The sequence below is a fragment of the Macrotis lagotis genome, chromosome 1, assembly GCF_037893015.1.
Source record: "Macrotis lagotis isolate mMagLag1 chromosome 1, bilby.v1.9.chrom.fasta, whole genome shotgun sequence".
Classification (NCBI taxonomy): Eukaryota; Metazoa; Chordata; class Mammalia; order Peramelemorphia; family Peramelidae; genus Macrotis; species Macrotis lagotis.
In genome coordinates, this window is record NC_133658.1 from 702,692,382 (window position 1) to 702,718,890 (window position 26,509).

Here is a 26,509-nt window from a genome sequence, read left to right on the forward strand (position 1 = left end):
AAAAATTGCACCTGCCTGACTTATGAATGCATTCTCTACATAAACTTGGTGAGTGGAGCATCTTCTCCCATCTCAAACTGCATCCTCTATCCAAACTGGCACCCTGAGGATTTGAAGGTAGAAGAAAGATATCTTCCATCTTCCACTAGCTATCAAGTCTGCTATATCCTCAAATCTATAAGTGCTAAAATACCTGGAATCTTTTAGCTTTCATCTTAGTGTACTAGCAAATTTGAACCCAAAATGGAGCTATATATATTTTTTTCTGGAAAGAGGAGAGGTACTTAACTTGGATAATTGAAACATAGACTAAAGATAAATTCTTAGTTTAGAAATGCACATACTAATCTAGTATAAAAAGAACTAATTAAATACATGAACCAACCACGGAATCATTCACTCAAGAAAAAACAAGTCTATCAATACTTTCTAATATATGATAGAGACAATCTTAGAAATATAAACTTCACCACTATTCCTACAATAAGAATGACACTAAATTGTCTATTTTCAATATAGCTGGGCATTTATGGATCTTATCCATATGCATTATGCTAATGGAGAAAAAAAGAAAGAGAGGAAAAAGAATAGGAAACAAACCACAGTCTAGAGTTCCCTTTGCCATTTAACAATGAAGAGAAGAGAAAAAAAAGCAGATAGTTTCACCTAGTTCCTACTTCTTTGGAAGTTCATATGCAAATAAGGAAAAATAAGTCTAAAACTGGCAGGGTATCCTGACCTCAATGACAGGCATGAGGAAGACAAAGGGGTCAAGGTCAAGGAAGGACCAGTCTTCAGAAATCCTAATTCTTTCAGTCAAATTAAATCTCAAATTCAATAATATTTTCTCTAATCTTAGCTTCTGAGATCGACTAAATACCTCCTATATATTTAAAGCCCTTTAAGTAAGAAGTCTATGTGGGAGTTTTCCTTAGTTAAGGGAACAAATGTCCATCTCCTAACTCAAGGAGCACTTGAATTAAGAAGATACTGACCTAATATATAAAAGAAGATCATTTCCCTTTTATTTCTTCAAAGCATCATTTTCATAATGGCAATCACCAAACAGGGAGAAATAAATCTTTAATTTCTAGGCAAATGATCAGAAGGTATGAGCTCTCTACTATGACATCATCAAGGATAGTAGAAATGTGTGGAGTAGCAGCATAGTGGTCCTGGGTTAATACAACCTACTGGTTGCTACCCTGAACCTTATTTTTTTTAACCCTACTCCCTGTGAGGAATTGATTATTTACTGTTTATAAAAGTGTTCAAAGATATCATTTTGTTTTTCTCTGCACTGCTTTGACAAAATTAAAAAAAAATTGAATGCTGTCTCCTTGTTATCATTTACATGAAAATATTTAGTAATTTTATGATTTATTCTTTGATACACACATTCTTTAGGATTAAGTTATTTAGGTTCTGTCTTAGCTCCTATTGCCTTTGAAAACTTTAGAATTCTTCAAGAAAATTGCTATCATATCTCCCATAGAATTTCAATATTTAACCTCATTTAGTCCTTCTCACTCAGTTCTATTTAATCCTTCTCTCAGTTGCTATGATTATATCTCAATGTTTCATCTCTGTTCTGGTATTTTTATCAGGAATGCTCAGAAATATTCTCTTTCCTTAAAGATTTGTTTTCTTCCTATAGGATTGTAATCAATTTAAAAAAACACCTTATATCTTTGTTCTGTCCTCTTTGTTACATCATAGGGGATGAGCACAAAATTCTGAGTGTTTTCAATTAATTATTTCTGACTGCTTTGCAAATTTTCTCTTTTGACCTATACGTTTTATATTTTTGGCTATGCTATTCCTGTGAGTTTTCATGTTGAAATACCCTCTGAGTAGATTATTTCTATTCTTACTTTGGCCTCTGATTATTAGAGGCTTAGATAGGTTTTGTTAATATAAGAACTCAAAATATGTAATACAAACTTTTTAAGATTTATCATGTCTTTCTAATAAACCAATGATTATTTTTCCCTGATTAGTTTTTATAGATTATTTGCTTTAAAATGAAATGTTTTCTATTTTCTTCTATTTTTCATCTTTTGATTTTGTTTGAATATTTCTTGTCATCTCTTATATTTCTTGTTATCTATTGCAGTTAGTAACTTCTATTTGGTTTGTTCTAGTTTTCAACAAGACTATTGCTTAGGTAAGGATTTATATCCATTGTATGAGAGTGTTAATTCTCCTTTCAAATATTTCCTCTGAAGCTCTAATTTATTTGTCTTTTCTATATTCTAAATCAGGTCTGTCCAAAATGTGACCCACAGGGTGATTTTTATGTGGCCCACCTATGGGTTTTATTTTTTACAAGCAAAAAAAATAATTTGCATGGAATGCATATTAGATTTTTTGCTAATAAGTAATCTTATTGTTGTTCATTTTCTTTGGTATTTTTAAGCAGTATTACAGGTGGAACATATCTCAAGGAATTTCCAATTGATCTGTGGGTTGTTGCATTCAGTCTTGTCTGATGCAGACTAGTTAGTATGCACCTACCTTTATACTGTTGTGTTGTTCCTTCATTATTTCATGTTTGCTTTTCACACTTAATGCCTTCTCCTGTTGTATTGATGACTTTCTACATCACTTTCTGAGAAGTTAAAAGTACCATGACTTTTCATAGCATTACTAAACCTAACTAAGGTAAGACTGCAAAATTAACTATTATATAAGGATACTATACTTTCTATTCTGGATGTGACCCTTGAATAATTATTTTATTTTAATGCGGCCCTAAGATAATCTAAGGTTGGATATCCCTGCTCTAGTTGGATATTTATGAGATAATCTGGAAAACTATCATTTGTAACACTATTTCCAAAGAAAACAACTATGTAAAATTTTTATATAAACTGAGGCCACCATAGATGAGGGAATTAGAAGGGAACTGGAATATTTTCACTAGTGATATTCAATAAAGAGAACATATAATTATTTTCTCAAAATTCAATGAAAAATGTAAATATTCTAAGATCTCATTTGACTTACTGTTTGTTAATTACAAATTATTTGATTCTGTAGAATGAAACTGCCTTATAAGCAAGATTTTTAGGAAGATGTACCCCACAGATATAAGCCCTTGCTCAGTAAGCACCTGATACTCTGCATTTGGTGATACACAAAATGTATGCCTAGCAAAAATATTTGCTATTGTGATGGAAATTATATTCACTACAAAGTTCAGGTTGAGAAAATATTCCCCAATGGATGATGAAATTCTGCACATTCCTGTTTGAAGATGACATTTTTGGTGAATTTTTAAGCCTCTTGGCATTATAGAAATTTTTGAAGGAAATGACTCAACAGGAGTTTGCCCTGCCTTTCCACATTCAGTAATATCAAGTGAATGAAAAAATATCTATTTCCCTAATTTCAATATCTATTTTAATAGACATCCTATAGAATTTATCCAAACGTTTTTGTACAAATATATGTATATATATATATATATATATATATATATAGTATATGCATTATTGTATATGTATTATTTGTCATATACATATATACACATATGTGTGTGACAGACAATACAAATGGAAAATGATCTGGTCTAGAGTTGAAAAGAAGAAGAGTGAGTCAGATTGCTTTGAAAAAACCATGAAACTATTTTTCTGTCCCTAAGCTTCCTATGAGAGCAAAAATGCATCTATATAATACTAATGTCTTATTGGTGTTGCTATAAGACACTAAAGTACAATGTTATTGCCTCCAAAAGACTAGGGATGAGGCTCATACACAGGGCATTGGAAACATCCCTGGAGGGTGTGAGCAATCTGCAATATGTAAATAGCAAACAACTTCAAAGAAGAATATTGGTAAAATATAGCAACAAGGAATTATATTATAGGAAAAGAAGATGGACTGATCAAGTGACAAGAAGAGATGATGGATACAGAGATATGGTGTTCCACTTTTACCTTTTTTGGGAAATTGGACAATTTAGGGAGAAAAGCAAAGAAAGTCTTTTAGCATACTGTTCTTCCATCTTCTCCCCATGGTAAACTTTTGGGAGATTGTGGATAGAGCCATAACTGCTGGGCAGTTGATAGATGGGTTGTAATTTCCATTTCTGGAGGGAACTTACAAATTTATAATATCATAGATCCACTGGTGTATTGAGGGATTCTCTGGAAAAACTTTCTCAAGTTCCAGATGACTAACTTAAAAACAAATTTTTAAAGCACAGCTACCTTATATGTATCTTAGTTGCCCTCATATAAAATTGGCACTAACCAACCACAAGAATGCCCTTTAATAAAATGGATCAGTCATGTTCTTCCCAGATTTCTTAGCATTAATGTATCCTTTAGTGAATAACTGGCTCCCTGGGATATTACTCATTGATATACGGATGATATTTCCTTCTTGGGTCTCTTATCTAAATTATATGAATTTTCAACAGTTCATTTTTATATGTCCCCTTTTCAGAAAAGTGCTTTCCAAACTACCTAGAGTCATTCATTGACTATTCTTGTGGTTCTGCCAAGAATCAGAATGAAAAGTTAACCTGGTCTGTCTGAAGAGATTTTGATTTGATGATCATTAATTCACATTAAAATGTAGCCCACTTTCAGTGGAGACAGATTAATTTATGTTAAGTTGTAAAAGTCTCAAGTTTCCCAGGAAAGAATTGATGAAGAGTGGCAACATCATTTCCCTTGGGAATTTCAGTAGCATTTTCCTTAATGGCAGGGCAAAGATACCTATAATATTACACACTAAAATAAAGTGGGGGTAAATGTATTGTTAGTTTGGCAAACAATAATTATGCTAACATGTATCTATTTCTACTTACTAGAACCAGAAGAATATGTTGAATTTTTATATGCTTCAAAGAGTCTGAATTATCCAAGCACAAATACTGGGATATACTATACAAAGGATGTATTATCCTGTTTAAAAACAATTAAAATCTCTATGGAAAAAGATAATATTTGAAGAAATTAAATACTTTTATTTAGCTGTGATATGTGAACCCAAATTATTAATAAAATAGTTACTATGATAGACTGGCTCATTTCCACTTAATCTTGAGATTTTTGTTAAATTGGCAAAATAAATCAACTTCACCCTTCTCCTTTCCCAGTGCCTTATTATTCCCTCCTCCCTTCATTCTCAATTTTGCTTTTTTGTTTATTGAAGGCAAATATCCCATAGGAAGCATATAGCAGCATCTCTAGCACTTTCTAAATAACTGTGAGAGTACCTGAACCGCAAAGCCCCAGCCAAGCCATGTCCGCTATTGGCAGTGCCCTTTCTGTGGGCCACCACTCGGGCACCAGATGCTCCTTTCCGCTGTTGTGACAGTGAGGTAGCCTCTGTGTTTTGCTTCTTTTCATCATCCTGCTGTGCCTGCTCCTGAACTCTTGACAGTAGCTGCCGCTTAATGACAGCAAGGCTGTTGGTGCAATGGCTGTCAGTCGTGTTAAATGATCTATAAATCTATGATCAAACACAGAGGCCTGGAGAAAGTGGGTGTAAAGTTGAAGGTGGCCAAACCATTTAAAAGATGAGCTATAGGAAAAAAAATGTGGCAACAAGGTCTGAGTATAAACAAGGTCCAACACCACGGTCATCAGGATACAAAGTCTACCTTATTAGAGCCCAAGGATGACCGGACTGAAGCTTTCAAATTTTGCTGTGAGTTGCATTTTGTTTTAGTGTCAAAGGAACTTTCCGAAGATTCCCTTTTCCCAGCAGCCAACCGACAGTAATCCCCATCCTGAAGGGGCAAAAACCCTGGGATAACTGTTAGGAGCCCCAGACTATCCTTTACTTTAAAATTGTTAATTATTAAAAAATGATGTATTTCACTTTTATACATTTTCTCTTCCCTCTCTATCAAAAATAAAATTAAAAAAAAAAAGAATGTAGAAAAGAGGCAGCTCCAGGGAGTTATCTAGTTCAGAGTGATTATGTGACTTAGTATGCTTTCCTGGCCAATGAAAATGGAAGCATTAAGGGTAATAGAGGAAGGAAGTCCCCAGTTGTTTTTAGTCTATAAAATCAATTGCAGTGCCTTGACACTGGAAAGACTTAGGAGCACCTCCAGACTTTGAGGGCCATTTAAATTATTCCTGTTTTCTTTTCTGTTTGGTCTGGCTGGGCTTCATTCCTTCAGAGTCAGATTCAGATCTAAATAAACAGACACACTTCTTATGGACAGAAAATCCAATGCAGAGCTTTGTGCTGGGACTGTCTTATAAGCTGGTTAGGCTGGGGCATGGAGGGGGGGAGGAAGAGGAGGGAGGGAAGAAGTGTGAATTCTTAACAGAAGATTTATCATCCAAGTCTCCCTGACTAAAGCCTTATGAGAGAGATCCAGTTGATTAAAGCAGATCTTGGCTAATGAGCAAATGGCACTTAGCTTGGAAGTGAAAATGTATGATCTTGAAGGAGTTAACCAGATTCTAAATGTGATTTGTTTTGTTTTGTTGTGTTTTCAGGAAGGAGAGCTAGAAGCTAGACTTTCTGTCAGGGAGAGAAAATGAGGGGCTGGGCAAATGAGGCTCTCCTTGCCTTATTCCATAGTCAGCCACTGGACACATAAGGCCATTTCCATGAAATTTAAATGAGGTGCTTAAATTGGCTCCCTTGTATAAATTACTCCACTCAGGTATCCTCCTGTTTGACATACATGCTGATTTTCGATTTGTCCTACCGCTACATGTAGTATAGCTTATGTAAAATGGGTAAGGATTGAGCAAAGAGAATTTTAGCCTGGCCCAATGAGCAAGTTACACTTATTCTCTTCTCCCTAAGCTTACATTATTTGTAAAATTAGATGCAAAAAATCCCTACATTAATGAAAAATTAAGTTTGAGCACTTCATCATAGGGAAGGCAGAAATTATAAGACTCCTATGGCAGCTTTCACTTGCTCCAGTGGTTTACAGTAGGTTCACTCTTTATACAGGGTCATGCAGCCCTGTACAGGAAAAGGGAAAAAATCATGACCACAGTGGCCCAAAAATGGGAACAAAAAAGTTGGAGATTAAATTTAATTAAAATTCTTCTAAATAACCAGCTAGGTCCTCAGGTTAACCACAAGTAATCTCTTTCTGGACAGGGTAGAGACTAAACTTGTGGTTTCATTGATGTAGGGAATTCTTGGTTGAAGAAATTTCATCAGCTAATTCAGTTTAGCACCTTGTTTTTTTCACCTTATTGTCTTATGGTAGTCTAGAGCATAGTGACATTAAGTAAATTGCCTAGTATCACACAGTGGCAAAGGAGACATTTGAACTGAGGTCTAACTGACTCCAAAGCTAACTCTGTATCCTCTATCATGGTATATTATTTCCCTTTCTCCTGCTTTCTCTCTTCCCCTTCCCCTTCCCTTTCTCTTTTTCTTCCCCTTTCTGTCCTTTTCCCTCTGCCTATTCTTCTTTCCCTCCCTCTGGTTCTCCTCCTTTCCTCTTTCTTCCTCTCTTCCCTCTCTTTCCCATTTTCTCCCCTTCATCTCTGCCATCTCCCTCTTTCTTCCTATGATACTCCTAGGCAACCAGGTGTCACTGTCCTGGAGTCAGGAAGTCCTAAATTCAAATTTAGCTTCATCTGCTGTGTGACCCTTGGTCTGTAACTTCATATCTGTCTACCTTAGTTTCATCAACAGTAAAATAGGAATAATTGTAACACTTCCCTATAAAGAACTTAGCACAATTGACATATGGTAGGAATTTAATGAATATTTGTTTATTATTTGGTGGTTCCTTTTTATAAAAATTAAATTTTCAAAAGATATATTACTATGAATTTTGTATGCAGAATCATACTTAAAATTCATATTATACCATTTCCTTTCTAGGCAACTGAGGAACACATGACTATCTTTAAAAAACTTATCATTAAAGATGCATATACTAAAGTTCAAATTGAGGGTGTCAGAATAAGATTCAACTACAAGTGTGCTCCTCATATGAATGGTTTATTGTTGGCTTTTTTGGTCCTTTGTTTTATTCTAACAACACTTAAGTTCCATTCTGCTCTTAATTTCAGTTCTGTGCATTGTTATAGCCCCTACTCTGTCCATAGGTATGGTGCCTTCTCTGTTCTCCTTTCTCTGACTGGATCCTGTTCCACATTGTTCTCCAACCACAGTCTTATCTCCTTTGTTGTCTGTTTTAAGTGTCATATCATTTCCATCCTCATACCATACCTACCCTCACCTACTCAGCATAGGTAGCCTTTTTGTGGTTCTGTACATGACACAATGGAAAAGAACAACAAATAGGAAGTTAGAAAATGTAGGGTCAAGTTCCATTTTTGTCATTTACTGGCCATGGAACTTAAGCTCTCTGAAGCTTAGTTTCCTCATCTATACCTTCCCTGCTTACCTCATGGTACTACTGAAAGAATAAAGTGGGAATTTCTAAAACACTGTATACATTTAAACAAATGGAAAATGTTAAATCACATAAGGATTTTAGAGCAATCTTTGAGGTGGTATTGGAGAAGAACTAATTTCCTCACCTGTAGAATAAAAGGAAACAAAACCAATGCAACTACAATTAGAAGAAAGAAGAAAACAGAAAAATTTTTGCAATAAATATCTATAAAAAAGACCATATTTCTATAATATATAGAGAACAGGGTCAAATTTATAAGAATACAAGTACTGATAGATGGTCAAAAGATATGACCAGGCAGTTTTCAGAAGAAAAAATCAAAACTATCTTAAGTCATATGAAAAAAATGCTCTAAGTTACCATTGATGAGAAATGTGCAAATTAAAACAGTCCTGAAGTGTCAACTCACACCAATAAGCTTGGCAAATATGATAAAAAGAAAATGATAAATATTGGAGACAATGTGGAAAAACTGGGACACTAATACACTGTTGGTGGAATTGTGAACTGATACAGCCATTTTGGAAAGCATTTTGGAACTATGCCCAAAGGGCTATAAAATTGGGTATAATACTCTTTGATTCAGCAATACCACTACCAGGTCTAAATCCCAAAGAGATAAAAAAGGGCAGGGAAGTTGTTTATCCAACTACATACAATGGTAGTTTTCAACAATCATTTTTTCTGCAAGGTTTTGAGTTTTACATTTTTTTCTCTCTCTTCCTTCCCTTCCCCTCCCCCTGGGGAAAAAAAAAAGCAATCTAATATAAGCTCTACATGTGTAACTAGGCTAAACATAGATTCATATTAATCATGTTGTGAAATAAGAATCAAATCCAAACAGAAGGGAGGAAAATAGAGAAGAAAAGAATATATATATATATATATATATATATATATATATATATATATATGAGATCTTTTAAAAATTGAAGATAAACTTTGATCTGCATTTAAACTCCACATTTCTGAAGGATCTATTTGTATAAAAAATATCTATAGTAAATCTTTTTTGTGGTAACTAAGAATTGGGAATTGAGAGAATGAGCATCAATTGGATATCTGCTAAACAAGTTGTAATATATGATTGTGATAGAATGTTATTGTGTTATAAGAAATGACAAGTAGTGTGATTTCAGAAAACCTGAAAAGGCTTACATGAACAGATGCAAAATAAAGTGGACATAAAAAGGAGAACAATAAATACAGTAACAGCAATATTGTACATTAAAGAATTGTGAATGACTTTGCTATTATCAGTACTACAATGATTCAAGAGAATCCAAGGTATAATGAAACATACTGCCTCAGAGGAAGAACTGATTACCATCTGAATATAGACGGAACTTTCATTCTATTTGTTATTCAAGTCGTCTTGTATGGAAATATTTTACATGATTGTCCACATAAAACTTATTTTGGATTATTTGTCATCTGGGGGGGAGGGAAGAGAAGGCAGAATAGAATTTGAAACTCTAAACTGTAAAAAAAATCTTTCAACATGAAATTGGGAGAAAAATAAAATATTAAAATGAAGAGAAAAAATAAAGGGGGTGGACTTCTGGGTCTCAGAGATCTTTTCAGTTTAAATCTGTGATCCTAAGATCTTATAAAAACACAAACACACACACACACACACACACACACACACACACACACACACAGACACACACACGCACTCAACAAAACCCTTGTTTTAAAATTGAGGAAACCATGACTCTGTAATGTTAACTAATTTGACCATGACTTCATAGTTTTTCAGTCATGATTTTAACTAGGACCATACATACTATACCACACTTGGGAATTATTGAGGAATTACTAAATAATCTTAATGAAGCAGTTTTTGTTAATCTATACAGAATTACAATGAATATGTAGATTATTTTAGAAAATCTATTTTTGCTTTGCTCTAATGGAAAAGGGATTTCACTAGCATAGGTACTCCCTCTACTGACAAATATGCCAATCCCTTTAACATTTTCATCCTGTGTGATTCTTGTTGAGATTTTCTCATGAGCAATCCATATAACATCTCACCAACATGATGGCTGTTAGGAGCCTACCTTTGATTCTTTTACTATCTGAGATATACCAAGATATAAATTACAAGGTATGGTATTGTATTTTTCTCTCTTTTATGCTATCTGGAAAGCTCATCTTCTTTTTCTTTTATAAGTATACTTGATGCTATATTTTTGACCACTTCTTATGTGTCAAGTGTCATCAATGACATGATATCTACTTAAAGTACAACTACAATAAATAGTTACATTGCCCTTTTGATTATTTTGTATTTTAATTCATCTGAAATCATGGAATTCTATGACATTCAGCTACATAATTTCATTAAAGCATATTAGTATTCAAAAGTAGACTTTTTAAGTAGAAAGACAGTATGTGATTACCAGAATTTTAATTTAATAAATAATATCCAATTGAATTTTCTCCTTCTACTTAATTCTAAATTTAGTAAAAAGTCTGTCCTTTTGTGTGCTGTGATCTGGTCAGTATGTTTTTTCATCTATTTTTTAGATACCTAGATGAATCTCTCACATTTTTGTGATCTTTCTGAGTAAGTTTTAAATAACAGTTGCTGGATTTGATACAGTTAATACATCACTTCTGAATAGAATTCTTGAAGATATTTACTATCAACAAGAAATTCTCCTTAGATTTAGACTTGATTAGGGATTTAACTATTAGAGTTGTTCTTGTTAACCATTAAAGTAGCTAATGTCTTTTTTTAAATGTATCTGGTTCTCAACTACTTTTACTCATATTTTCCCTTTCATATGTTCTGATCAAAATAGCTATTGGATATTCCTTAATCTCAGTATTTCACCTTTTGTCTCCATGTCTTTTGCACAAACTATTCATTCATGCCTTTTATGAACTCACTCCTCAACTTCAACATTATAGTATTCCTTTGAAACTCAGCTTAGTTGAAATTTTTCATACTTCTTCCCTAATTGTTAATACTCTCCCAATATTAACTTCTATTTGTTTATATATTATATTCCACTCTCTGACCCCTACCCCATAGCCTGATATTATACTTTATCTTCAGGAATTATTTCATTTTTGTCCTTTTAACCCTGACCCCACATCTATACATAGTAAGCAGGTTACCAAAAAAGTGGGTTGTTCTGAAATGCTTAATAGCTCACTTGAAGTCAGCACTCTCTAGATCATTAACAAAGGTATCTCTATAGTTGCATCTGTCAAATTGGGTGGCTTGGGAAAATCAGATGTATTCTTTTGAATTAAAATAGCCTTCAATTTGCTTGAAGACTATATATAGATCATGGAAGCATTTAAAAGCATTCTAATGGTTTGAAAGAGTTAATGACCCTTCTAAATTGTCCAACTCACTCTCAGGGAATAATTGACATGCTGAAAGACCTAGTAGACTATATGGTTGACTTGTTTAGGAGTTTGGTAACTGCAAATCCTTTATTTTGGATTAGACTAACAATTACAAGTGAGGATGAACATTCTGTAATGAAAACAATAGAAAAGTTGAATTAAATGTTTCCCAGATATTTAAAATTGTTTTGAAATTAATTATATACATGCAATTTTGCCCAGTTTGATATTGTCAGTTCCTTATTTCAGGCAAGGCCATGGACAGTCATCTGCAAATTGGTTTTGATTTCTAGATAAGAAACTAGAATACCTTGTAGAACATTTTTTGAAATGTGGCAAGAATAGGTTTTAGTAGGAAAGGAAATTTTCCTCAATGTGACTTTCAACTTTCAATTTCCATTCCTACATAATAGAGGCATTTATTACTTAATAGTCAAAGGTATTTAGGGAAGAGGGAGTAGTACTTGGTCTAAATTTGTAATTTTATTTATGCAGGGAATTCCTAGTTTAGAAATCCTTTGATACATACCAGCAAATTATCTGTAAGAGTGATATCTATAACTCTGGTATCTCTAAGAGATACTCTTAGAGAGTGGCATGAGGTTCAGAGAAGTTAAAAAATTTGCTCTGATGATATGGTAATCAAGTGGATTACCATGTGGATTTTTTTGATCCTCTTTCTTAGACAGCTGACATAGGAATTAATTTTAAAAGAAAATAATAAATTTAGTGCAGGTATTGAATCTGGGAGAACAAATTTGGAAAGGACTAATGGAAGAAATTGGTCATAGCTATCCTGTATTCTTTTCAGATTTATTTTCTGTCCTATGTCAAAAATTCTTTCCCATATATTGCAACAATTCTTTACCATAATCACCAAAAATATTAAGGACTTAGATGTTCTTGCTACTATATTGAGTGCTATTCAGAGAGAAATGTGCCATATAATTATTTTCTTTTAAAAACTTTATAAATCAAGTTAAATGGCATTTTGTGAATCTTCTCAAAAACTATAATTGTATCCCTTTACTCCATCATACCTAACTTGATATTTTGATCATTTTTGCCCCTCTGAAGGCAAAATCCAAAAATACATGACTTGAAAGTGGAAATGATTTGGGAAAAAAACATTCATATTTATTGACCTCCATACAATATAGGCAGGCAATGGGCAGCTAAGATATATAATGAATAGAGGTTCCCCATGCTGGAGTCAAGAATACTCAACTTCCTGAGTTCATACATGGGCTCAGATACACTAACTATGTGACTCTAGGCAAGTCCCTTAACTCTATTTGCCTCAGTTCCTAATTTGTAAAATGACCTAGAGAAATGGCAAACTATTCTAGTAACTTTGACAAGAATACCCCAACTGGGGTTATAAAAAATCAGGCATGATTAAAAAGATTCAACAGCAACAGTAACAATGTGTTATATCCCACTCCTACCCCACAATCCCATTAGAATGGAAGGTCCTTGAAGGCCAACTATGCCATTGTAACTCCTCTTTGTGTCCCCAGTAGCTAGCACTGTACCTTGCCCAGAATTGGGAGTTAATAAGTACTTGTTGAATTGAATCATATAAGTGTACAACAATATTCAAAACAAAAGAAACTGAGGCTTCTACCTTCCAGAAGGTCATATGCTTCCAATTCAAGATAAAGGAAATTATTGACTCCAATCTGACTGGGTAATGGAGAAACATTCATACTATTGTACCTAGTCTTAACTATTTTTTACAGTAAGTCAAATTAGTCACTGTAAATTAGTTACTGTAAATAGCATTGAGAGTATAAGGTAAAACAAAAAACAGTTTCTTTTCCCAGGGAGTTCACAGTCAGCATGTAAAAAGTCATGTACAAATGAGATATATATTGAATAAATTGGAGATTATTAATAAAGGAAAGGTACCCAAAAGGGATGAGAAAAGACTTCTAGAAAACTGGATTAACAGGAACTTTAAGCCAGAGAAGCCAGGGGATATCTATAAGAAAGGAGAGGACTCCAGGCTTGAGGTATAGTTCAGTTAAAATGCCAAAGTTTTGGTGATAGAATGTCTTTTGCAAGAAACATCAAGAAAGAAGGAAAGGGGATAAATTGTTCTGTGATGATGTTTGTCCTTCATTCTCTAAGAAGATAATGACATAAGGGAGGTGATGCCATGACAAGCACATGAATTGGATTTGAGTGAGGGGGGGCGCTATGCTAAGCCACCAATCTTTCTCCTCCAACGCCATCTGGGTCTAGTGACCAGATATGAATCAGGACAACTGGAGATGACCCTGATATGAGGCAATTGGTGTTAAATGACTTGCCCAAGTTCACACAACCAGTAAGTGGAAAGTGTCTGAGAATGGCTTCAAACTTCCATCCTCCTGACTCCAAGGCCAGTGCTCTATCTATTGCTCCACCTAGTTGTCCTATACAGTTCTATACTTTGTGCCAGAAACTATGATAAGCTCTTTACAGATATTTCATTTGATCTCCACCACAAACCTGAAAGGTAAGTGCTGAATAAGGAGACCAATGTTTATGGATCGCATTGTATGTGGGGAAGGAAGATGGAAGATTTAAGAAGATTTGAAAGGGTGGGGAGCAGATTATGGAAGATAAACTGGAACCAAAGAGATTTTTTATTTGATCTTGGAGGTTATAGAGTTCACTGGAGTTTATTGAATATGGAGGTGACATGGTCATACATGTACTTTAGAAAGATTAATTTGATAGCTGAGTGGAGGATACACAGGAGAGAGGAGAAATTTGAAGCTGAAAAATAACCAGTGATGCAATAGTCCAGGTTTAAGGTGAGGAGTACTTGCAACAGAGTGGTGACAGTATCAGAAGATAGTAATATATATACATACATATATATATATATATATATATATATATATATATATATATATGAGGGATTTGATAAAGGTAAAATTGACAGATATTAGCAATAGATTAGACATGGTGTGTGTGTGTGTGTATGGGGGAGGTGAAAGAGAATGAAAGAAATTAAGGATAACTAAGGATAACATACTTAGACTGGGAAATTTGGAGGTAGAAGGGTGATAGAACCCTGGATAGTAATAGGGAAGTTAAGAAAAGGGCAGGGTTTGTAGTAAAATAATGAGTTCATATTTAGACATGTTGAGTTTAGAATTTCTAAGATGTATTCAGTTTAAATGACCAATAGGCAGTTCATGGTGTAAGTCTGGATGTGAGGGTTGTAAATCAGAGAATTGTCAAAATAATGGTGATAATTGAAACCATAGATACTGAAGAAATTACCAAGAATTATATATTATCTGTGTATAAGTACATGTAAAGTGTGTGAAGTGGATAACATAGAGAGAGAGGAGAGCCCAGAACAGAGTGGGAGATACTTACCATTAGCTGGCATGTCTTGCATGAAGAACTAACAGAAGTTGAATCAATCAATCAAATAAAGATTTATTAATTGGTAAGTTCTTTGGATATAGAAAATGGCAAATGACAGTTTGTATGTAAGAAGACCTGATGGGGGAGACAAGATTAAAATAAATACAAATGGCAAGTTATATGCAGGTTAAATAGTAAATAATTAACAAAGAGATGACACTAAAATTAAGAGGATTTGAGAAATATTTCTTATAGAAGATGAAGTTTGAGCTTAAAAGAAACCAAGTTGGTAGGTGAAGCCAAGAAGGGAAAGAGTTCCAGGTGTGGAGAATAGACCAGAGATAGAATGTTGTGTTTTTGGAACAGTTAAGAACCCGCTGTTGCTACATTGAAATGTGTGTATTGGGGAGTAAGATGTAGGAAGACTGGAAAGACTGATGAGGGTTAGGATATGAAGGGTTTTGAATGCCAAACAGAGCATTTTGTAGAAGTAATAGGGAGCCACTGGAATTTATTGAGTACATTTATGGGAATGGGGTGAAGATAAGTTAGATGATATAAGTGTACTTTAGGAAAATCACATTGGTGACTGATTATTTGTGAAAGAAAACATAACAAAAATAAAGCAAATTAAAAATAGCATGCTTTGATTTGCGTTCAGACTCCATCACTTCTCTGAAGGTAGACAACATTTTTTATAAGTCCTTCAAAACTGTCCTGGATCATCTCACACCTAACAGATTGGCCTATATGACCAGAAAAGGAAAATGATCAATTTGGAAAGGATGTAAGAAGACTGGGACACTTATGCATTGTTGGTGAAATTGAGAACTGATCCAGCCATTCTGAAGAATAATTTGAAACTATGCCCAAAGGGCAAAAAAAAAAAAACAACTGTGCATATCCTTTGATCCAGCAATACCACTACTAGGTCTAAGATTATTATCCCAATGAAAAAAGAACCATGTACAAGAATATTTATAGCAGCTCTTTCATAGTGTCAAAGAACTGGGAATTAAAGAGATGACCATCAATTGAGGAATTACTGAACAAGTTGTGATATATTAATGTAATAGGATATTATTGCTTTATAATAAAGAATGAACATACACAATTGATAAATGGTCAAAGGATATGAACAAACAGTTTTCAAATGAAGAAATTAAAACCATATATAATTTATGAAAAAATGCTCCAAATGATTATTGATATTAGAAATACAAATTAAACAACAATGAAGTATCATCTTACACCTATCAGATTGGTCAAGATGAGAAAAAGTGAAAATGATCAATGTTGGAGAGGTTGTGGGAGGACTGGGACATTGATGCTTTGCTGGTAGAGTTGTGGACAGATCCAACCTTTCTGGAGAGTAACATGGAACCATCAAAGAGCAATAAAACTGTTCATACCCCTTGACCCAGCAATTCCAATTCTAGGTCTATAATCAGAAGAAATTATAAAAGAAAGGAAAAGTCCTACATGTTCCAAAGTATTCATTCAGTAGTGGCAAAGAATTGGAAAGCAAAGGGGTTCCCCTCAATTTGGGAATGGCTAAAAAAAAGTTATGTTACATGATTACTATGAAATACTATTGTTCTATAAGAAATCATAAATGGTCGAACTCTAGAGAAACATGGAATGACTTAAGGGATCTTATGCTGAGCGAAGGAAGTAGAAACAAGAAAACAATGTATACATCAACAACAACATTGTGAGATGAACATTGATGGAAACAGCTCCTCTCAGCAGTCCAGAGAGCTAGGGTAACTGTTATGGACTATGGACTATATTATCCCCATCTAGAGGAAGAAAAACAAAACAAAACAAAGCACAAGCAAAAAAAAAAAAAACCCTTCAGAATCTGATGAACACTTTATAAAAATTATCTCTTATGTATATCTTTCCCTTAATCCTAATCCCTCATACTTAAAATTACTAATCTGTAAACATGTTTATCAAAATAAGTACATACAATGCTAACCTGACTGCTTGCCACTGAGGAGAGGGTGTGGAAAGGGAGAGTGGAAGGAAATTTTGTATCTTAAAAATAAAGATGTGCATATGGATGAAGATTAATTAATTTTAAAAAAGAATGAAAGGCAGATTTAAGAAAAAACATGGAAAGATTTATATGAACTCATGCTGAATATAATGAGTAGAACCAAGAGATCATTGAATACAGTAACAGCAACATTATATGATGATCAACTATGAGAGACTTAGCTCTTTTCAGTAGTACAATGCAGACAATTCTAAAACACTTGTGATGGAAAAATACCATTCACAACCAGAGAAAGAGGAGTCTGAATGCAAACGAAAGCATACTATTTTCAGTTTTAAAAATTTGTTTTATTTTTCCCTCCTATGGTTTTCCCCTTTTGTTCTGATGCTTCCTCAACATGACTGATATGGAAATTTATTTAATATAGTTGTACACGTACATACCAATTATCTCAGATTACTTGCTGTCATGGGGAAAGGAAAGGAAAGGAAAGGAAGGGTGGTAGAAAAATGTGAAACTAAAAATTATACTAAAATGAGTATTGAAACTATCTTTTTATGTAATTGGAAAAGAATAAAGAAAAAATCACAGTTAAAAATATCAAAAGTTCATTTAAAAATGGAATTGTTATGGATCTTTGTAATGCTCAGAATACTTGTCAGTCACAAATTATCATTATATAATATTACTGTTACACAAATGATCATTATATAATATTACTGTTATTTTAAACACTGTTTTCTAGGATATGCTGAAATATGAATATTTCAATTTGCATTTAATTCATATAAGTTTTTCTAGGTTTCTGAAAATATCTTACTCATAATTTCTTATATCACAATAGTATTCCATCATAATCATATACTATTGCTTGTTTAGTTATTTCTCAATTAAGGGATATCCTCTTGATTTCCACAATTTTTGCCACCAGTAAAAGAATTGCTATAAATATTTTTGCATCTATAAATCTTTTTTCCTTTTAAAAAAAACTCTCTCTGAGATAGATATAGACCTAATAGTGGTGTTGGTAAGTCAAAGGGTATGCATAGTTTTATAGCCCAGTGGACATAGTTTCAAATGCTGTCCAAATTGTTTGTATGAGTTCACAATTCCACCAACATAACATTAGTGTCATAATTTTTTCACAACTCCTCTAACATTTATTATGTTCCTTTTCTGTCACATTAACCAAATAGCTAGGTGTGCAATAATACTTCCAAGTTATCATAATTATCATTTATCTAATTTGCATTGATTTGGAGCATTTTTATTTGAATAGCTTAGATTTCTTTTATCTGAAAACTACCTATTCATATCCTTTGATGATTCATCAGCTGGGGAATTACTTTGTACTTCTATAAATTTGACTCAATTCTTTATCTGTGTGAGAATGAGACCTTTTTCAGAAAAAGAACTTGCTATGATATTTCTGAGAATTCTTCTTTTGGAATCTTTTTCAGGAGTTCATCAGCAGATTCTTTTAATTTACTCTTTGTTTCTAGTATATATCAGGCAGTTTTCCTTCATAATTTATTGAAATATGACTAGGTTCTAATTTATTTGGTCATTGTTTTCAGGTAGTCCAATGACTATTAAATTCTCTCTTCAATCTATTTTGTAGTCCAGCTGTTTTTTTCCAATGACAGAGTTAATATTTTCTTCTTTTTTCATTTTAAAAATTTTGTTCTATTGTTTCTTGAAGTCTAATGGAGCCATTAGTTTCCATTTGGCTAATTTTAATCTTCAAGGAATTATTTTTTTCAGTGAGTTTTTTTAATTCTTTTTTCTTTTGTCCAATTTTACTTTTTAAGGAGTTGTTTTCTTCAGTGAATTTCCAACTTTCCCTCCATTTTTTGTTTCCTTTACCAAGCTATGATCTCTTTTTTCATGATTCTCTTGTGTAACTCTCATTTCTTTCCTCTCTTTGTCCCTACTTGTCTTATTTTAGTTTTAAAATAATTTTTCATTTTTTTCCAGGAACTTTTGTTGGAATATATAACCCATTTCTGTTTTCCTTTGAAGCTTTACATGGAGCCGTTTTGAGCTTACTGCCACTTCTGAGTTTGTGTTTTGATCTTCCTTGTTACTATAGTAACTTTCTATGATCAAGGTCTTTTATGTTGTTTTTCTTGTTTGTTCATTTTCTCTCCTATTTCTTGACTTTGAACTTTATGTTAATGTTGAGCTCTTCTCCCAGGTAGAGGGGGTACTATCTAAAGCTTCAGTGTTTTTTGGGCTGTTCTTTTCAAGTAAGTTCTGTAAGTACTTATAGATTTTTGGTTCTTTCAGTAGTTGTCTGATATAAGGAGAAGTGTGGTCCCTGCTGCGGTCTGTAAATGACCATAAGCATTCTTTTCCACCCTGCACCTGTGCCCAGGGTCCCCTGCTCTACTGAGGCTATCTAGTATGTCAGTATTCCTCCTCACTCTGGTCAATACACAGAGTCCTGCAAGCAGTGCCAGAAAAAATGTGCTTCTGTAATCTTTTGATAAGTTATCTGACCCTTTTATCATCTGTGGTCTGAAAGCTCCTGAAGCAATTGCTTTGGTTGATGGTCCTGGTTTTTAGGTTTGCCACCTGTGCAGGACTACACTTCACTCTCACAACAGCAAAACAGATTATTCCTGTCAACTTTCTAAGTGACTTTGGGTTAGAAAACTATTTCACTCTGTCCTTTTGTTGGTTTTGCTGTTCCGAAATTCATTTTGAGATAGTATTTTAAAATTGCTTTAAGGGGAATTTGGGAGATACCAGGTGAGTCCTTGACTTTACTCTGTCATCTTAATCCTGCATTGAGGTAGGATTGAATAGGTTTAAGAAGAAAGTTAAAAAAAGAGAAGAATGAGAAATAGTGGTCAGAGAGGAAGAGAACTGAGAGAGTGGTATATTATAAACCTAGAGAGGAGAGAATCAAGAAGAGGAGAATGATCAATAGTATCAAAAACTTTAGAAAGGTCAAGGTGTATAAGGTTTTTAGCAAAGGTCATTAAATTTGTCCATCAGGAAATCACTGATATATTTTTGAGAGTACTTTCAATTTAATGATGAAATCAGAAGCCGATTCAAAGTTAACAGAAGACTGAGAGGGGTGGGGGGGAAGTAGAGATATCCATTATAAATATCCCTCTCAAGAAATGTAGCCATAAAAAAATGAGAAGATATATGGAATAATAACTGGTTGGGAAGTACAAACTCAGTGAGGTTTTGAAGATGGGGTGATGAACAAATTTTTTGCTTCTCAGGAATCAATAACAAGACAAGTTGTTATTAAAAATAAGTGGGGCAGCTAGGTGGTGCAATGGATAGAGCACTGGCCCTGGAGTCAGTAGGACCTGAATTCAAATACAGCCTCAGACACTTCATAATAATTTTCAATCTGTGTAACTTGGACAAGTCACTTAACCCCATTGCCTTGCAAAAAAAAAAAAACACATATACACACACACAAAAAAAAGCAAGAAAGGTGTTAATCTGCTGTGAAAGAAAAAAATGACTGGAATCACTTGTATATCTAGGGGGATTGTCTTGGCAAGGAGAAGTGTCACCTCATCGTGTCAGATGGGGATGAAGGAGATGATAGTGGCAGAGGTGATGTGATATAAGGATAAGGGGAAAGGGGGAACGTAAAGTGAATGGTTTCCTTTTTTATTCCAGAAAAAATAGGCAACAATATTCTTAGCCAAATGGAGAGAGGGAGGAAGAATCCTGGGTGGTTTGAAGAAAAAGGAAAAAATTTGGAAAATCTGATGTGGTGAGTGTGACAGTGAGTAAATTAGGTAGGTCCCTCAGGAAGATCATGATACTCAATGGAATGATCTTTGTCCATTCCAACAGAAGTCAGGCAAGAGATCTCAGGTGATGGAATGATATTTTTTTTTACATTCCTCAAAAGCAAGACAACCTAGATAAAGTAAGGCAGAAAGATATTCTGGAATAAAACCTTAATATCATTAAATTTACTAGCCCATGGAAACATTGTATTTGTAAAATTTACCATAATACATTCAAGCAGTAAGTCAGACACCTAATTTGTTTCCCTGCTGTACCCAACACTTAATGTGCTCTATAACACATCCAATGGACACCCAGGGAACCACTGTACATCTATCTAATCATTTAAGAAGTCAACAATATTGATTTATTTTAACTAAGCAGGTCATAAGCATGCTCAATTACAACTCATTTTTGGTATCTCTTCTTAGGGATAATAAATTAATTTACTGAATTATATTTTGAAAACTTGTATACAAAACATATACCAACAACAACAACAGTCCTCATGATAATTTGATAGCAAAACCTTACTATATTTGATTCTTTAACACAATTCTTTTCTCTCTTTCTTCTTCTTTTTTTTTTTTTATAAAGGGAATGCTGTCGTTTCTTGCCTTGTCCTTTCAGCACATACCACATTGTTGGAGGTCAATAAATACGGAGAAATGTTTTTCAAAAGATTCCTATTTTCAGTCCATCCAGCCATGAATGCTTCCTTCAGAAGTTCCAGCCATCTGGTGTAAGCTGGAGATTCACGAGAGCCCTGGGAGAGAACTGTCCAACGATTGCAAGGATATCTGAGGATAAAGGCCCTGAATGCTATGCTAAGAAGTCCTGATAATCAAAGGGAGAAAAAAGAGCCCAGCTTGATTTTAATGAAATCCTTGTAAAAAGAAGGAAGGGCAGAGAACACGGAAAACATCAGTGAATTGGGAAAGCAGGTTGGGGGAGGAGGGAGTCTCTCGCCATCAGGTGAGACCTCCAGTTTATTCTGGTGATTAGTTAGTACTAGAACATAATTAGATGGTTTAATTGAAATAAGTTGATGGAAAGCTCTTACTCTGAGAAGCCATGTCCCTTCAAAAGCCGCCCCCCAAAAAATCTGCCACCTTAAAATATCGTGTAGAAAAAAAAAATCCCCAGTTGCATTCTTGGGTAGAAGGCCAAAAGGTCAATTGAGCACAGACACTACAGTTGCTTCCCTGTCATTCCCAGAGCTTCCAAGACTGCTCTCCCTTCTCTGCCAGTTTTGAGGCTAAGTGTGAGGTTTCTGCCTCCAGGGTTGCTAATGTGACAGTTTTCATAAGTATTACAATTCAAGGAAAATAATCCTTTAAAAAAACAAAAACAAGTGTTTACTAAGTATTCCCAGCTAAATGGTGGGAATGAGCCTTTGTTATCAATTAGTTGATATACAAAAGTTACCAATTGTTAGGGGCTTTACCAACAAGGTCATTTTTTAAAAAGAGCCAGACACACTGCTAAAAAACATTGCTTCAATGGAATTCTCAGGAAATTAATGCCTCTGTTATCTCTATTTATATTTAGAGAAGGAACACTGAGAATGTTTCATCCTTGAACTGAGAAAACTGCCTCTGAGCTCTTCAGTGAAAGATAGAAGAAATTTAGTTTTCAGTGGCAGACTTGAACAATTTGGATGTGCTAAGTATTGATTTCTTGTCCATATTTGTTCTATTTTCTGTTTAGGAAACCTTAATATCTAGAAAAGAATGGCAGGCAGGACTTAGAGAAAAAATTTTGAAATCATCTCAAATATTTGTATTTGTCAAGTTATGAACACATTTTGTGTGTGTGTTTTTGTGAAAAATTATTTTAATGTCCATTTATTTGTTTTTAGTGAATGTTATCTCCTTGAAATGTGGCAGATTCACAACTCTAGAGAATAGAGCCCTTTATTTAGCATCAGATGAAGCCTGCCCTGCTCTGGGGGAAGGAACTCATCACGTGGATGTACTTCTCTTCTTATTCACCCAGATGCCCAAGATAGTCACAATGCTCCATTGAATAGGACAACAGTCTCAGACTAGCTATGGACATTGTTATCCCCATCCAGAGGAAGAAAAACAAAACAAAACAAAAGACACACACACACATACACACACACACACACACACACACACACACAAAAGAACCCTTCAGAATCTGATGAACACTTTATAAAAATTATCTCTTATGTATCTCTTTCCCAAAATCCTAATTCCTCAAACTGAAAATAACTAATCTATAAACATGTTTACCAAAATATGTATATACAATGGTACCCTGACTATTTGCAGCTGAGGGGAGGGGGTGGGCAGGAAGGGAGGGTAGAAGGAAATTCTGTAACTTAAAAATATGCATGTCTATATGGATGAAAATAAATAAATAAATAAAAATTTAAAAACCCAATGCTCCAATGAATAGTAAATGGCAATAAAGCATTGAGATATCACTTTAAAGTCTACAAAATTATTTTCATACATTATCTCTTTTGAGCCTTAACATATGGAGCAAAAATTATTGGCACTATCAAATTTACAAATGTGGAAAACTGAGACTAAGAAATATTAGGTAAGTCAATAAACACATTAAATGCTTACTATGTGACAGGCAAATCAACTGTGGATCAAAAAAAAATTTAAAGAACAGTTCTTGCACTCAAGGAACTCACAATATCTTAAGGGAAGAAATAAACATATATATAAAATAATATTAAATATATGCAATTTAAAGAACATACAATAATATGTAATATAACAATATATGAATATATAATATGATCATTATAGTATAAAATATAAAATTTTATAATATATGTAATAATATATATCATATAGTATACATATATATAGTAATAAACAGGAAATAATCTAGAAAGGAAAGATAATAGAATTAAGAAAGGTAAAGAAAAGCCTCTGTAGAAGATTGCATGTAGTTAGGACTTTAAAAAAGTAAGGAAGCCAGGAAGGAAAGCTGAAGAGAGAGAACATTCCAGGCATGGCAGACAACCAGAGACAATGTCTAGAGTGGAATAATGCTATCTCTTGCTTGAGAATCAGCAAGGTAGTCTATGTCATCAGAATAAAAACTGCAAGGCAGAGAATTAAATGTAAGAAGACTGGAAAGATAGAAGTGGACTAGAAAATGAAGGGCTTTTAATATAAAACAAGATTTTCAATTTGACCTTGTAGGTAATAGAAACAAAATTCTAGAGTTTATTAACAGGGGCAGTATTTGTTTGGGAGGAAAATCCTATGCTCAGGAAAACCACTTTGGTGACTAAATGGAGGATGGTTTGGAGTTATTTGTAGAGGGTAATATATCTAGGAAATATGACAGCTAAGATCTGTACCTAGATCTGTTGGACTCCAATACTTCAGAAGCTAGAACAACAGATGTAGAAAATACAAACTGAACTTTGCCTTACTTTTCTATGTATTTCACTGTTAGCAGTCCATTTTCTGAAGAAACACCAAGTAGCTAGAAGCTGTGGCTAAGAAAAGGACATATCAAATTCTGGCCACCACTTGGCCCTTGTACAAAAAATGATTCTGTCACAGTGCAATATTATCTCTACTCTTTTCTCCAATACTAGCCCAGAAAACAACCCAATCCAAAAGTACAGTTAGTGATGCTGATGATTATCCATTCTTGATCTATGAAGATAAAAATACCAGTCAAAAGGCCATGTTATTTGAGATATTTTCCTAATCATCAAGAGGGTGCATTTGTGCTGATCTATACCTACTCACCTAGTCTGTCATTTGACCTATGACTAGTATTGAATGTAATCTGTGGCTGAATGACCAGCATGTAGATCATGTCTTTGACCTAAATGTAATCACATGAATACATAAACATAATCTGATTTAATGCTGGGAGGGAATGCAGTGGTATATAGTTCTATTTACAATTAAAAAGAAATCTTCACTACAACATAATTGAAAAATGACCTTTCTACCTTTATACTATTTCTAGTATGTGTCTCTATCTTTTCTGAAACTGTCACTCCCTTGGTGCAGGCCTTTATCACCATATGTCTAGATGATTGCAAAAGTATTCTGAAGTGTTCCCCTGCTTTAAATCTCTCCTCAATCTTGTCCATCTTCCACTTAGCTCTTAAATTGATTGTCCTTAAGCACAGCTGTGACGACATCAACCCTTATTCAATAAACTCCAATGGCTCCCTATTCTCTCCAGAAGCCAATAGAAAATCCTTTATTGGTTGTTTGATTTTTTGACTAGACAATTGGGGTTAAGTGACTTACCCAGGATCACATAACTAATAACTATCAAGTATCTGAGGTCAAATTTGAACTCAGGACTTCGTGACTCTAGGGTCAGTGCACTATCTACCACACCACCTAGCTATTCCCTAGTTGTCTTTTAAAACCCTTTGCTACCTTATCGGCCTTCTCATACATCTTTTTTCCCATGTACTCTTAGAGACAGAGATCCTGGCCATGTTGCTGTTTCTCCTACTCTACAACTCAATCTCCAGATATCTTATATTTTCCCAGGTAGTTTTCCAGGCTTAGAGGTGTCTCCCTCCACATATCTGCCTCCTAACTGAAGTCTCAACTAACGTCTCACTTTTTCCAGGAAGCTTTTTCCTATTCTCCTTAATCTCCCTGCCTTACCTTTGAGACAACCCATAATTTATTCTGTAAATATGTGATTTGTTCATAGTTGTTGGCATGTTCTTTCCCTCATTGGACTGTGAAGCTGCTTGAGGGAAGGAATTGTCTGTTGCCTCCTTTTCTATTTCTATTGCTTAGCACAGCAATTAGGTACTTTGTGAGTGCTTAATCAATAAATATTATGTAAATATTTTATTTGTTTAATCAACAAATATTGATTAATTGATTACTCCTCTGGTCATAAGACCTTTCTCTATCCATAGCTACAAAAGGATTTTTCTTTCTTGGTCCTCTAATTTGTTTATAGCATGACTTTTGATATCTGTGTCATGTCACATTTTCTGCTTTTTTGTGATAGACAAAAGTTCTTAATATATATATATATATATATATATATATATACATATATATATATATATAGAATTCTTATAAGACTATTTTCCAGTCTATCAAGCAGTTTTTTTTGTCAAATATTGAGCTTTACCCCAGTAACTGTAGTCCTTTGTTTATGCTATTCTCTTTATTTGCTCCTGAAACTTGTGTTTCTCTTCAGCTGACTGCCATTTTATTTTAGCTATATAAAATAATTTTGAGCTGACTTCTTAGTAGTATAGTTTGAAATATGGTTCTGCTAGGCCCCTTTCCTTTCTACTTTTACCCCCTATATTTCCCTTGAGATTCATGACCTTTCATTCCTCCAGATGAATTTCATTATTGTTGTTCTATCTCTATAATTCTTTGGTAGTTTTTGTTATGGCACTGAATAAGTCAATTAAGTAGCAATGTCATTTTTATTATTATCTGACCACTTATTTAGGACTATCTATAAAGAATATTTTATAATTGCTTTTACAGAGGTCTCCTGAATACTTTATACATTTTCTAAGCTTTTTCAATGCAAGTTATCTTTCTATTTCTGTGCTGGATTCTGTTGGTAATAAATAAAATGACTAATTTTATGTGGATTTTATTTGATATCCT

General features: G+C 33.9%; 1 long non-coding RNA gene across 1 annotated transcript in view; it reads left to right on the forward strand.

Moving 5' to 3' along the window:
- Positions 1 to 23,187, forward strand: part of LOC141523443 (uncharacterized) — a 38,554-nt gene extending 15,367 nt beyond the window's left edge. The window contains exons 2-3 of the long non-coding RNA XR_012478489.1: positions 20,769 to 20,865; positions 21,483 to 23,187. This is a non-coding gene — a long non-coding RNA (uncharacterized LOC141523443). The remainder of the gene's footprint in view (positions 1 to 20,768; positions 20,866 to 21,482) is intronic.
- The last annotated feature ends 3,322 nt before the right edge of the window (positions 23,188 to 26,509 follow it).